This window comes from Trichogramma pretiosum, unplaced genomic scaffold (genome assembly GCF_000599845.2).
Source record: "Trichogramma pretiosum strain Unisexual culture from Peru unplaced genomic scaffold, Tpre_2.0 scaffold21, whole genome shotgun sequence".
NCBI classification, from domain to species: domain Eukaryota; kingdom Metazoa; phylum Arthropoda; class Insecta; order Hymenoptera; family Trichogrammatidae; genus Trichogramma; species Trichogramma pretiosum.
In genome coordinates, this window is record NW_019640940.1 from 943,171 (window position 1) to 958,831 (window position 15,661).

General features: G+C 40.8%; 1 protein-coding gene across 1 annotated transcript in view; it reads left to right on the forward strand.

Annotated features, from left to right (window-relative positions):
* Window positions 1-15,661, forward strand: part of LOC106659899 (unconventional myosin-Ie-like) — an 88,078-nt gene that overhangs the window by 51,916 nt on the left and 20,501 nt on the right. The gene's annotated exons all lie outside the window — the stretch shown is intronic.

Genomic DNA, 15,661 nt, shown 5'->3' on the forward strand with positions numbered 1-15,661 from the left:
CAAAATTTATATCCGCAACCCAAAGTGTCAATACTGCTCCGATTATTAAGCGGGGGTGAATTTACAGATACTTATTGAACTCGTTGGATTTTATAATCGTTGCTGGCCTGCGGTCTGGTTCTATTTTAGAGACAGAGAGCTTTTAATTCACCTAAAAATATGTATAAATTGTTAACCCGTGCCGGATAGAGGAGAGTCAAAATTTCTTTACGAATTAAAAATTACTCGAGCAACGAAGATTTATTATTCTTATACTAGAAAATTTGAATGCGAGACGGCCGAAAATATTCTTATATACGGAAGAATATCCATGATATAATGTAGTTTCCTCGGTCAAGCGTCCTGCACCATTATAAATTCATAAGATGAAGCAACGTTTAGTGCCTCGCCTATCATGGAGCTTTTCTCTCCCCCGGCGGCAAAAGTTTCTTATACCGGCAAAAGTGTATAGTTTTAAGTCTCTACATTTCCGAAAAAGGGACGAGAGCCGCTGCACAGAAGTTGAAGAGAACGAAAATTCATTTACACACACTTATGCACACTTCATAACTCCTGTCCGTATAATATAAATTTTCAACCCGCAGCTCTGCTCTAAATTGAATTTTGCATTATACAGCCCAGGCCCGTGTGCAGTTGTAAGCGTATCATTTTTGACTCGCCGCGTGCGCGTTTGGCTCTTCTCCGTACTACACTCGTGACGAGCTTTATATTATATACCTGTATATACATGGACAGCGGTGCGCATCGTCGAACAATGAGGATAATATCGAGAATTATACTTTATACACAATCGTATATATATAACACAGCTGCGAGAGGGGCCACCGACACACGAACGCGCGCGCGCGCGACCACTTTAATTTCAATTCTTTTGTTTGATCGTCACTCGGTTTGCCTGATTTTCCTCGACGTTTACATTACACTATACATATATTATATGTACTTTTTCAGCCGCCTACGCTGTACTCTTGAGAAAAGTCTCCGCATACACACATCGCTAATATGTACGTGCACGCGAGTCAAAAAGCCTTTCTCCCCGAAAAAAAGGCGAGAGAGAGAGAGACGCATATATACACGTTCGCGGTACACTTATAAACTCTTTTGCGCAAGAGACCTTTGAGTCGAGAAGTGTGCGCTGCGGCGGCATCTTGCCTCGTCATTTCCACTTGTCTGTGCGTGTGTGCATGGCCGTGTGCACCGACGAGAGCACATGATAAATAACGCGTGTGACGATTTTCGAGAAAAGTTTGACCGGTTTTCATCGGGACGATTTATTATTCGGGTGGTAAGTAGACTCGTTACTACTACCGCGGGTGCATTATTACACGTATTATAAGCCCAGACGGTCAACCAGTTCGTCGTCCGCGGCGTTCGCTTAAGGCTCATGAAAGAGAGCTTTTTTACTGACACCTTGAGAATATTCGAAACGAGATTCCTCTTCTTTCACTTTTTTTTTCATTAAAAATGAAGAACTAGACTTCGGCGCGAGAATCCAATTTTTTACATGCTACGCATAGCTACACACTTTTACTCGTACGATGTGAATATTAGTACGCTCACGTATTTTCGTTCAGTAGGCCAAAATATCATTACGACTCGGGGGGATGCGGTGTGGACGCGCGGTGGCAGCGGTGCGCGCATGTGGTGCGACTGACGAAATTTTCCTAATGCGCGCGCCGTGCTGGTGCACCGGTGCGCACGAGCGAAATAACTTAAAAGTTTGCATTAAAGTAATGCACTCGCGTTAAGAAATCACACGTGTACATACTGCTACTACTACTGCTGCTGCTGTATATCAAGCCGTCCAATTTTCGCGCGCTACTATATGTAATAATGTAACGCAAGGAAAGTAAGACACGGCACACCGGGTGCGAGCGATAGAGTTGGAAATTAGAAAAAAAAAACAAGAAAAACGATATAAAAATTCAATCATCTTACGCTTAAAAAAAAAAGCACATAAAGTCCAATCAAGCTACCGTAATATTAAACTCACTTATACCACTTGGGCTCTCTCGTATCAGATACGAGTCGCGCACGCGGCCAATTACACGTACGCGCGGGTATAAACCTTTCTTTCTCCCTTCTCTCGTACCTATGCACTCTGCAGCAGCACATACTCACACGTAATAACGATGATGGTTCTCTTTCCTGCGCTCGTTGCGGCCTCGTGTCCACGCGATATAATAACGATGTCCATGCTTTTCATTTCATTTTCTGGGTCGTATCTCTCTCTTACTCTAAAAAAATCATCGGCGAATATAATAAAGCTCAAAGCTACAACAGAGTTTCGTACTCTTATCGTTTCTGCGAGATCGCCAAGCCAAAAGAGCTGCTTCCTCGCTGGAGAGCAACCGGCGAATAAACACACACACACACACACCTGGTATAATAATCCCGCGCACAACAGGGGCTCCGCGCGGCGCGAGGATCGTTTTAGGCCTCACGTTTTTCATCATCCTATATGGCGCTCAATGAAATCAGGTTACTCGCCCGCGCGCCGCGAGATGTGTCCTGTGCGCCGCACTAGAGTCTAGAGTTACGAAACGTTTTTTTCCCCGTCTATAGCTCACTCTTTCCTTACTCTCTATCGTGTTTCGCACCTTATTTTTTCGTGTATATGTACGCGGTGCGCGCGCGATCGTGACTGTTTTCCCCGATCGCAATAGAAGCCAGAAAGAGAGAGAAAATGGTTCGTTCTGTTGAAATGTACGCGTGTTTTCTGTTTTATATATATGTATCGCGTTTGGCAGCTGTGGAAACCATTGCTTTACGAGCTGCTCGCGGTACATATAGGAGGAAGACAAAAATTGTGCTCTTTACATTATATACATCGTAGGGAGAGCTTTCGAAAGACAAAAAACAAAAAAGGAAGAAAAGATATAACGAAAAAAAAAAAAAAAAGATTCGCGTACACGCGAGAAAGTGTATGTGTCAATATACACACGGTCGCATTTATGTGTGGTACCCGTCGACGAGAGAGTCGAGGCGCTGAAATGTTTGATGGGTTTCGAGCGCGACAACAGCCGATGGCCTCCTTTGTTTTACAGCGACAGCGACACAGCTGTATACGATTCTTATTTTATTCGCACGCCACATAGAGTATAACACGCGCGCGGCTTGTCACTCTGCCGCATAGTTGAGATAAACCAAGCTAAAGAGAGAGTGAGTGAGCGCGAGATGACTTCCGTCTTCCGCGGGCGGAGCTGAAAGGTGCGTGCGTGTATACGCGAGCAAATGTCAAATTGCGAATGCGGAAAATTGAAACCTACGTACGAAAGAGGGGAGGGGGAATTTTACGCGATCGAAAGTGCTATTGCAATCGACGATATAATATATACGATGAGGTCAGGAATGACTTTTGCGGATGTTTTCTATGTAGAGAGCATCAAAAATTGAAAACATCCAAGAGTCCTTTGACGTAGTCGTTTCTGTAAAAGCTCGCCGTCGTACTACCCGTTCAATTAACATGTATAATTTTGCGCCTCGATGCTCGCGAGCTCCTTATTTACATACAAGTTTATGCATTCATCGGTCTGTAGCTTCTATTATAGCAACAGATGACTGCCAAATTCAATTTGACTGCGACGCCGCCGCGTCTCGCTCAGTAGTCGTGTTTTATCGAATCGTTGACCGAGCTTGCAGCAGTAGCAGCAGCACCGGCGATGTATGTATTATTTATATAAGCCGCGATCGGTCGCGGAAACAAAAGGCGCGCAGCGCGATCGCTACTTTATTATACTTTGAAATCACTCGCGCGTTTTATCATATAATTCTGACGCGGGTCTATACGTTCAATATATATGTGAAACGCGCTCTTCAAAGTCGCGAATCGTGTTCGTGTGTTCGAAGTTTTGCAAAATATTATACTCGAGAGCTGTCATGTTTGTTTACATCATTGCCGAGAGGCGCATGATATTATTGAATGCATGAGCGATTCCACGATTTAAACTGTCAAATTTTTGGCTAAAAACAGATCCACGAAGGCATTATAATTCTTGGAGGTACGCAGGAAGTTGAAAGAATTTGTGAACAATCAAAATTTCAATATGTATACTTTGATCATGTCCATTTATATGTTTTAAAAAATTTAAGAGGAAAACAAGTCCTTTAATAGAAATGAACACAATTTTTTCGATTATAATGTACCAAAAAGCCTTTGATAATTCATAGCTAGATTCATCACAATGATTTTTTTATGAGAACGCATCAGCCGATAATATTAGTTCTCTATGTTTTATTCTTTCTTCAAGAATACTTATGAAAATTCCCAGTCACACAGTAAAAGACGATAGGTATAGAAAATTTATTTTTATCGGCTCACTGTTCAGTTGTAACATGACGAAATTTCAACAAATAAATACGTATCTCAAAACTCAATTGTAAACAATATAATCATAAACAATTCTGAGATCGTCCCTTGATAACTGAATATTCATACTTACAAATGAATCAGTACGAGTATCAGTACGTCGAAATAAGACATAATATCAGAGAATAGATTGTACTCCTTAAATTTTCGTGGCACTTAGTAGAATAATCAATCATTTAATTTAGAGCACCAAAATGGATAAACGTTACAATGTTGTCTCGGTAAATAATTTAAATGAACCCGACGTAGTTGTTTCAGACGACAAAAAATACGTTTGTAATATTTGCCAGGAGGCATTTACACTAGAAACAAGTTTGTTGAAACACCGAGACACAATTCACAATGATCCGAAAAATTATGCTTTCGAAAAGTGCGAAAAGAAATTTGAATTCCGAAGTCATTTGAGCAGACACCAAATATCAGAACACAAAAGCCGCAACGATTTTCCATGCGACAGATGCGAGAAAAAATTTAAGAAAATGTCAAGTTTGCTTACGCATCAAAAATTAGCACACAAAGATCACAAAGATTTCTCATGTTACAAGTGTGACAAGAAATTTGAAAATAAATTAACTTTACTTAAGCACAACAAAATATTCCACGAAGTTTTCAAAAATTACTTATGCGAAAAATGCGCTAAAAGATTTGGAAATAAACATAGTTTGCTCTTACACATTAAAACAGTCCATGAGGGTCGCCAAAATTTTCCATGCGACAAGTACGGAGAGGAGTTTAGTAAAAAATCGCATTTTCTTTCACATCTGAAGGTAAAACATGAAGGTCGGAAAGATTTCTCTTCCAAAGTCTCCAAAGATTACTCATGCGACTATTGCGGGAACAAATTTGGAAATAAACGGAATTTGCTCTTGCACATAATTACAGTTCATGAGCCTTGCGAAGATAATGCTTACGATAAATGCGAAAAAAAATTTGTGAATTCAAGCCATTTGAGAAGACACCAAAAAACAGTACATGAAGGTAGCAATGATTTCACATGCGACAAATGTGGCAAGTTATTTGGACAAAAAGAAAGTTTGATCATGCACCAAAAAACAGTACACGGAGGTCGGAAAGATTACGAATGCGATAAATGTGAAAACAAATTTGGACAAAAGATGCATTTGCTCCGTCATCAGAAGATAGTACACGAAGGTCGGAAAGATTACGCTTGCAACAAGTGTGAGAAGCTATTTGGACTCAAACAAAATTTGCTTGTGCACCAAAAAACAGTACACGAAGGTCTCAAAGATTTTGCATGTGATAAGTGTGAAAAGAAATTTGGTTATCGAAGCCATTTGAACGAACACAAAAAAACAGTCCATGAACATCGCAAAGATTACGAATGCGACAAGTGCGAGAAAAAATTTACACGAAAACCGGGTTTGATCACCCACGTAAAGACGGTACATGAAGGTCGAAAAGATTATGCATGCGACAAATGCGAGAAGCTATTTGGGCTTAAACAAAGTTTGCTTGTGCACCAAAAAATAGTACACGATTATCACAAAGATTTTGCATGTGATATGTGTGAAAAAAGTTTTGCAGTAAAAACAAATTTATTGAAGCACCACATGATAATACACGAAGGTAGGAAAGATTTTGCATGCGACAAATGCGAGAAAAAATTTGGACGAAAATCACAATTGTTTTTGCACAAAAAAACAATCCACGAAGGTCGGAAAGATTTCGCTTGCAACAAATGTGAAAAGCTATTTGGACACAAACACAATTTGCTTGTGCACCAAAAAGTGATACACGAAGGTCTCAAAGATTTTGCATGTGGTAAGTGCGAAAAAAGATTTGCAGTAAAAACAGATTTATTGAAGCACCACATGACAGTACACGAAGGTAGGAAAGATTTTGCATGCGACAAATGCGGGAAAAAATTTGGACGAAAATCATCTCTGCATTCACATAAAATTATAATGCACGAAGGTCGAAAAGATTTCGAATGCATCAAGTGCGAAAAGAAATTTGGTTATCGAAGCCATTTGAACGAACACAAAAAAACAGTCCACGAAGATCGCAAAGATTACGAATGCGACAAGTGCGAGAAAAAATTTACGCGAAAAGAGCATTTGATCAACCATCAAAAGATAGTCCATGAAGGTCGAAAAGATTATGCATGCGACAAGTGCGAGAAAAAATTTGGAAAAAATTCAGATTTGATAAGGCATCTAAAGACAGTCCATGAAGGTCGAAAAGATTACACATGAAGCAAGTGTGAAAAGAAATTCGGACAAAAAGCGGACTTGTTCGGACATCAAATAAAAGCCCACGAAGATCACAAAGACTAAGCATTCGAGAAATGCGAGATAAAATTTGGACAAAAGTGGAATGGCTCAGACCGCAAAGGAAAAACACATAATTTGGTTATCAATCAAAAAGCAAAAATTAAGTATTTCACTATTGAAATGAAATACAATGATGACCAATTGTAAATTTTTTTCTTATATGCTAATAGAATTTGTGCAGAAATGATTGAGTTTTATTTGATATCAAATATCATTAATCTTTTGCTGTACACAAAATAGTTATATTCATGCGAATCATACTGCCAGGTTTTCTCCGAGATTTTTGTGTAAAGATTCAATGAAAGTACAAGGGTACTAAAATGTGGCAGGTAATTCTACAATTGCTCATATGTTTCCTCGCTCCGTATCAAAAAAACATTGTATATGTTTTTGTGTACCACAGTCACGCGTATACAATGTTCCGTGTAGTGTAGGCAATCGTCCAGTCGTATTAATTCTCTATGTTTTATTCTTTCTTCAAGAGTACTTAAATTATGACAATTTCCAGTCATATAGTAAAAGACGATAGGTATGAAAATTTATTATTATGGGTTCACTGTTCAGTTATAACATGACAAAATATCGACCAACAATACGTGTACTAATTGTAAACAATCTAATCATAAACAATCTTACCATCGTTCCTTGATAACTGAAAATTCATACAGACATATAAATCAGTATGAGAGTTGTCTTTAACGTCAAAACAAGATATAATACCAGAGAATCGATTTTACTTATTAAATTTTCGTGGCACTTAGTAGAATAATCGGTCGTTTAATTTAGACACCAAAATGGATAAACGCGATAAGGTTGTCTCGGTAGATAATTTAAATGAACCCGACGTTGTTGTTTCAGACGACAAAAAATACGTTTGTAATATTTGCCAGGAGGCATTTACACTAGAAACAAGTTTGTTGAAGCACCGAGACACAATTCACAATGATCCGAAAAATTATGCTTGCGAAAAGTGCGAAAAGAAATTTGAGTTCCGAAGTCATTTGAGCAGACACCAAATATCAGAACACAAAAGCCGCAACGATTTTCCATGCGACAGATGCGAGATAAAATTTAAGAAAATGTCGAGTTTGCTTACGCATCAAAAATTAGCACACAAAGATCACAAAGATTTCTCATGTTACAAGTGCGACAAGAAATTTGAAAATAAATTAACTTTACTTAAGCACAACAAAATATTCCACGAAGTTTTCAAAAATTACTTATGCGAAAAATGCGCTAAAAGATTTGGAAATAAACATAGTTTGCTCTTACACATTAAAACAGTCCATGAAGGTCGCCAACATTTTCTATGCGACAAGTGCGGAGAGAAGTTTGGAAAAAAATCGCATTTCCTTTTTCACCTGAAGATAAAACATGAAGGTCGGAAAGATTTAGCTTACAAAGTCTTCAAAGATTACTCATGTGACTATTGCGGGAACAAATTTGGAAATAAACGGAATTTGCTCTTGCACACAATTACAGTTCATGAGGTTTGGGAAGATTATGCATGCAATAAATGCGAGAAAAAATTTGGGTATTTAAGCAATTTAAGAAGGCATGAAAAAATAGTACATGAAGGTTGCAATGATATCACATGCGACAAGTGTGGCAAGGTATTTGGACAAAAAGGAAGTTTGATCATGCACCAGAAAACAGTACACGCAGGTCGGAAAGATTACGAATGCGATAAATGTGAAAAAAAATTTGGACAAAAGATGCATTTGCTCCGTCATCAGAAAATAGTACACGAAGGTCGCAAAGATTTTGCATGCAACAAGTGTGAAAAGAAGTTTGGACATAAACAGCATTTGAACGATCACCAAAAGACAATACACGAGGGTCGCAAAGATTTTGCATGCAACAAGTGTGAAAAGAAGTTTGGACATAAACAGCATTTGAACGATCACCAAAAGACAATACACGAGGGTCGCAAAGATTTCGCATGTGACAAGTGTGAAAAAAAATTTGGACATAGACAAGCTTTGTTTGTCCATCAAAAGACAATACACGAAGGTTGCAAAGATTACGAATGCGATAAATGTGAAAAAAGATTTGTGCAAAAATCGCGTTTACTTTTGCACAAAACAACAATCCACGAAGGTCGCAAAGATTACGAATGCGATAAATGTGAAAAAAAATTTGGACAAAAGATGCATTTTCTCCGTCATCAGAAGATAGTACACGAATGTCGGAAAGATTTCGCTTGCAACAAATGTGAAAAGCTATTTGGACACAAACAAAATTTGCTTGTGCACCAAAAAATGGTACACGAAGGTCTCAAAGATTTTGCATGTGATAAGTGTGAACAAAGTTTTGCAGTAAAAACAGATTTATTGAAGCACCACATGTCAGTACACGAAGGCAGGAAAGATTTTGCGTGCGACAAATGCGAGAGAAAATTTGGGGATCGAAGCCATTTGATTAGACATAAAAAAACAATCCACGAAGGGCGCAAAGATTACGAATGCGACAATTGCGAAAAAAAATTTACGCAAAAAACGCATTTGCTCCGTCATCAGAAGATAGTACACGAAGGTCGGAAAGATTTCGCTTGCAACAAATGTGAGAAGCTATTTGGACTCAAACAAAATTTGCTAGTGCACCAAAAAGTGGTACATCAAGGTCTCAAAGATTTTGCATGTGATAAGTGTGACAAAAAATTTTCACTAAAAACGGATTTAATGAAGCACCACATATCAGTACACGAAGGTCGCAAAGATTTTGCATGCGACAAATGCGAGAAAAAATTTGGTTATCGAAGCCATTTTAACAGACACAAAAAAATAGTCCACGAAGATCGCAAAGATTACGAATGCGACAAGTGCGAGAAAAAATTCACGCGAAAAGAGCATTTGATCCACCATCAAAAGACAGTCCACGAAGGTCGACATAAAGGGGACTTGTTGAAACACCAAAATATAGTTCACGAGGATTGTAAAGATTTAGCTTTCGAGAAATGCGAGATAAAATGTGGACAAAAGTGGAATTGCACAGACCGCAAAGGAAAATACACATAATTTGATTTTCCATCAAAAAGCAAAGATTAAGTATTCCACTATTAAAATGAAATACAATGATTAACAATTGTAATTTTTTTTTCTTATATTCTAATGAAAATTGTGCCAAAATGATTGAGTCTGACGTGATATCAAATATTATTACACTTTTGCTGTACACAAAATCGTTATAATCATGCGAATCGTACCCCCCCCCCCCCCCCCNCCCCCCCCCCCCCCCAGGTTTTCTCTGAGATTTTCGTGTAAAGATTTAACCAAAGTACAAGGGTATTAAAATTTGGCAGGTAATTTTGCAATCGCTCATATACTCGTCGATGTTTCTCCGCTCCGCATCAAAAAAAATATTTTATATGTTTGTGTGTACCCCAGTCACGCGTATATTATTATAATAATAATATTATTAGGTGTGCGTGAGCATCTCGAAGCATAATCAAAGTCTCAATTGGCAGTATCGTCACGTCTCCGCGTGTGCACCGTAGTACACACGCACTCACACACACGTACTTATGTAGCGAAATAGTAATTGCAGCCGTGTGTGACCGTTACACCGCGAGAGAGAGAGAGAGAGAGAGAGAGAACTGCCGCGCGCGGATGTTATGTATCGGCGGCCTCCCAACGTTATAAACCGAAGAAAGTGATATCAACGACTTTCTAACGTGTGTGTGTACGTATAAATGCACAGCTGCTGCAATACACATATCGCGCGCAGCGACACATACACAGGTATATAACACGTATTATACGCGAGTGTAACCGAGACTGCAAAAGAGAGGACATCGACCTTGTGTCATGTATACATTAAAATGCCGCACATTACCTATATATCGTCGTCTTTTGTCTTTTCTCGCGCGCGCGCGAATACATTTGTGCAGCTTTTATGCTGTACATTAGGTATACATACGGGACACAGGCTACTTATATATACTATGCATACTACTGCACACCACAGGGACTGCTCTATGTGCTACAGTGCAGCAGCAGCAGCGAAGTTATGCAACCGCCCGCAAGCCAACTGCAGCGCAGTCAATTTTTCCGACCATTTTTTGACCCATAGCTGCGAAATGTAAATTTTACGTAATACGTGTGTATACCGTAGCTGATTATTATCTGTTTTATTAGCTTCGAGTTGTAGGTACTCTAGTCGGCATTATACACACTGTATATACCGTGCACTTATACAGCACCCGTTGGTGGTGGTGGTGGTTCTCGCGCTTTGATGGATGCCTGCCACATTACACGATGTAAACTTCGAGCTACACTACTATACTGCGTGTAAGAAAAAAAAAGAAAAAGAAAAGAAACAGCTGACGAAAAAAAAAGGTGAAGGATTGTACACGTGCGCGGGCGCAATGATACGGTGCCATGGACAGGACAGGATACGCAGCATTGTCTATTGTTGTATTTGTTATGGACGCGCCGCCGCGCGCGTGTACTTATTTTTATACGCGTGTTCTTTTGACACTGCTGCACGGGTATACGCGGCGACATTGTCCCGAATTAATCTTGACATTTATTATGGTTTTTTTTTCTCGTTTTACAATGGGATCTTCTCGTACGACAATTTTACCACGCACGTTGTAAAACTCCGTTCTTAACCCGTCTGTCCGTGTACACGATTTTTTACTGCCCAGGCATTATACATCGAAAGTTAAAAATTTTCGCACCGATTGCGAGACGATAATTTCTCGGACGAATCTCGAACCTCTCGATTCCGTACAATACGCGCAACACTGCCGCAGCAGCAGGTATATACATTGATCAATGCGCCAAATTTTTCCGATAATAATTTCCTCGTAATTAACGCGTGTAATAATCAAAGCCGGGTCACGCGATAAAATTCACTCGCGGCCGGCTGAGTGTTTCGAAAAGCTATACAACATTGCGAAAGACTTCTGCAGCCGGCCGATTATTATATTAATCCAACGCGTACGGAGCCGCGTGTATTATGTATCGATGGAATATACGCGTGCGTGTAAGGGATAATGATAATTACTTTTATCATTTTCGTTATTCGTTATTGCCACATCGAGACAATTCACGTAAGACAAGTGATTTTTTACGATCGATCGGATTTGTGCTACAATACGTGTGCGTGCGATAGATCGACGTATCGATGAAAGGAAAATCTAATCTTCGCGCGTCAGTGCACGTGTACGTGCGTGGCCTTTATTTTATACTATCTTACAGCGGGTGAATAATTACTTATTAAACTCCTGCATCACAATGAAAAACATGACGAATAATAATTTTTTTTCTATTTTCTTTTCTTTTCGCCGCTTTTTTGCTCGATACGATAAGATCGCGGTCAACATTTCCAGCGACTCTCTGTGTGCCCAGTGCACACTCCATCAAAGTGTGTGTTTGTGTGTACACATGCGCTTATTTGCCTGTCACAATTGCAGAAATGCGCGCACCGCTACGAGCCCCGCGAGAAAGTGTAATTCTGCTGTCCCTCGAGTGGTGCGGCACACGTGGAATTCAATACTCGCGGAGGATTTTAACGAAGGCTGTCCCGCTGCTTCTGCAGCAAATTTTTGTTGTTTTTTTTTTGTTGCTTCTCTGTGCGCGAAAAATTTCTCTATATAGTACATCAAACTCGTTTCGAGAAAGATATTTTGCCTGCTTGCGTTCATCGACGGCTGCGATGCGATGATTGTTTGAGCGGCGTGCGTCTCGTGCACGAGAGACGATTAGAATAAAAGAAACGCGGAGAAAAAAATGGTTAATACGATAGAAAGCTCGCGCGTTGTGCACAGTATCGTATACGATTTATGCGTGTTTTTCCGCGTAGCGATAGGACTCGACGTAGAGTCAAAGCTGCTGCGTGTATATCAGCTTTGTCGCAGAAGAAAATACGAACGACTTTCTCTCGCGCGCGGTCAGTCACAAGTCTTTCACGCTGCGGACCGGACGAAAAATTACGATACATATGCGTCTAGCGAATTGTATGCGTGTTATATACCTCCCCTGCCTATGGCACTATGCAATTGACGTCTGGAGCACCAGCAGGATGACGGCGACGACGACGACCATGGGGGGGGGGGAGGGGAACTGTTTCAGTAGGTCACAAATAAAATGTCGCTCTTTACGTTTCGTCGAGCCGAGTGGCGCACTCGGAGACAAATAAAAAAAGTGTTTTTTTTTCTTGCTCCAAAGTACCTATGATATATACGCACAGCGTTCGATGTATATAATTTTCTCTCTCTCTCCTTAACGTCCACATCGGTATAATATAATGTATATGGATGCACCGCCTTGAGCGCCTCTGGTGCATGCACGCGCGTGCCTAATTAGCCAAGCCGAAGGCGCGAACACGTGCTCTTTTTATCCGCGTCGGTGAAATACGGTCTGGCTGATAAATTCAAGCCTCTCAGCCTCGGCGTGTGTGTGTATATGGTCAATTGACTGCTGCTGCTGCTGCTGCTGCACGACCGACCGACCGGCCCGCCCGCGAGTGAAAGTCGTCGTGTTGCAGCTATATTATAAGCAGCTATCCTCGCGACGAGGACGACGTATAGACGCGTCAATTTTAATATACATCCTCGCGCGCTTGCGTGACGATAAACTCGTACGCGTGTACGATATAATATATAATAATGTAATATGAAATATGCATCTCTTTTTTTTCTCGCGTTTCGACGAATGCTACAATTTTTCCCTTTTTCACATTTACAAACGCTCAGCTGCTATAGATGAAAACACAGTACTACACACATACACTCGAGTGTTCGCAGCGAGTCAAAGACAGCGTCGGAATTTCCGTATAATCACAAAGTTGAAGCAGCAGCAAAAAAGAAGAAGCTAATCCTATTGTCCGCGGCTGTACGGTATTTTAAATATCGCGCGCGGGCCCGCACACACACACACGCATCGTTGGCGGTATAAAAGAGAGTATATGGTATAACAGTGTAACGACAGGTGTATTATCGCGTTGTTGTACATTTTTTTGTGTTGTGTCTCTTCTCCATATAGACGTCTTTAAGTACGTTGTCGTCACGCAGCTCACTCTCGCGGTATTATTATTATATATAACGTCGTCCTCGCGCGCGCGCGAAAGGAAGTAAAACGTCTAGCGTGTGAAAAGTTTCACCCGACGACGAACAGCAGCGTGCATATAGGCTTCCTTCTTTATGAGACTTGACATGTGCATAGCACGGGGCTCGTTATATTCTCTATACCTTTTTCTCACACTCCGACTGCTTCGCTGCCAATTTTTTTTTTGTGCCTATGACTCTTATTTCTATACGTATACAAATGTATAAATATTCGCATCGAACGACGCGTCGCCTTCGTAATTTTGTAATTTTCTTACGAACATTACATGACTGGGAGCTTCTGCAGTGCGCGTTTGAACATCAATGCCGCTCGTGGAGGTGAACAGGTGAATTTTTATGCATGGTAAAATATCGCTTCGATTTTGCGATCGTCCGTCCGCGCGGCTTTGAGAGGCAACTTTCACTCATCCCTTGGACGCGCGCGATGCGTGCGAGGATAAAAAGAAGTAAAGTAAACTTAAAGTAAAAAAAAAATATAAGTACTACGCGATCGCCTTGTAATTGAGGTCAAAAAAGACGTAATAAGCCGCTGCTGCACTTCTTGGGCTCAAACTTTTTTTTTCTCTCTCATTCTCTCATCCAACTTGCCAAGTGCATCGCGCGAATCGCGTTGCGCAATAGCCAAGCTCTGCGAGCAGTATATATCGCGTGCGTATTACACGAGGCGAATCAAAAGTCGCGCTTCGAGTTTGATATTTTGTCTTTGGAAAATTTTCACTCCCGACGAAGACGACGATGCCGTAACCGCAAATATTGTTCTTTCTTTTTCGCGCGCAGCTACTTCCTATGTGTATACGCTGTCGCGTGGTCAGTCATTAGAAATAATGTGTGCGCGCGGGCTCTATGGCATTTCACTTTTGTTTAACGTCGACGATCGCGCGCTCGTCTCGTACGAAATATATAATGTACGCGCGCGGTGACGTAAATAAAAAAAGAAGAAGAAAAGAAATAATTTCACTCGCCATCGCGTGGCTGAAGGAGATCCCTCGGCTCGGAAATGCGTTTTTAAGCTGCGCTCGATTAACCAGTCAATCATCTTGAAATTGATCGCTCGCTCCGCGCCGTCGCGGTTTTGAACGACAACGATATACACGACGCCGGTATGATTATATTTTAAAACAGCTCGCCCAATCGCGCGTATATACAACGAAACGCAACAACTTTCCAAACTTGCGGGTCATATCGCTTCGCCGATTGAATCTCGACGTCTGGAATTGTTTGATCGTTGCTAATAACGCATCGTCGATGCGCTGCTCGCAGTTTCTCAATCGCGTCGAGTGTATAATATCGCCGCTGCCACCGTCGTAGTTGCGCATTATCGTGCCTAAAAGTGCAAGTTTTCACCTCTATCCACACACACACACGTATGCACGTGTGTTTCGATCGTCGCGATAATATACGTACCCATCACTCGAGTTAAGCAAATAGAGTTGTTCAATAATATTATTGCCCGCGCCGCGTACGTTGCACTCGTCGTCGCTCCGAGCCACGGCGCAGTTCTCACAAAAACTTCTTTCTTTCTTTATTTTTTTTTGCCTTTTCAATTGCCCACTCGTATTGGTGAAATTTATACATGTACAGACGGCGATGTGTATGTGTATTGTATATGGCAAGCTCTCCCTCACTCATTGAGAAATATGTCCATTAATTCATCGCCGCGCGGTGTGCTGTGCAGCAGCACACGCTCGTATACGCTCGCTCGCGAAAAAAAAACTTTTTGCATAACGTCTAGCTCATAAATTTCCCTTTGAGGCACAAACGTATAATACTTGCGCACACAGGATATAGAGAGCCTCACGTATACACACACACATACACATATACACGGGCATGTATATTACGGAGACTTTCGTGAGCTTATGGCTTGCATCGGCAATGAACGACTTTTACAATGCCTTGAGTAAGCGCCAAGAGCTATATAGGTAC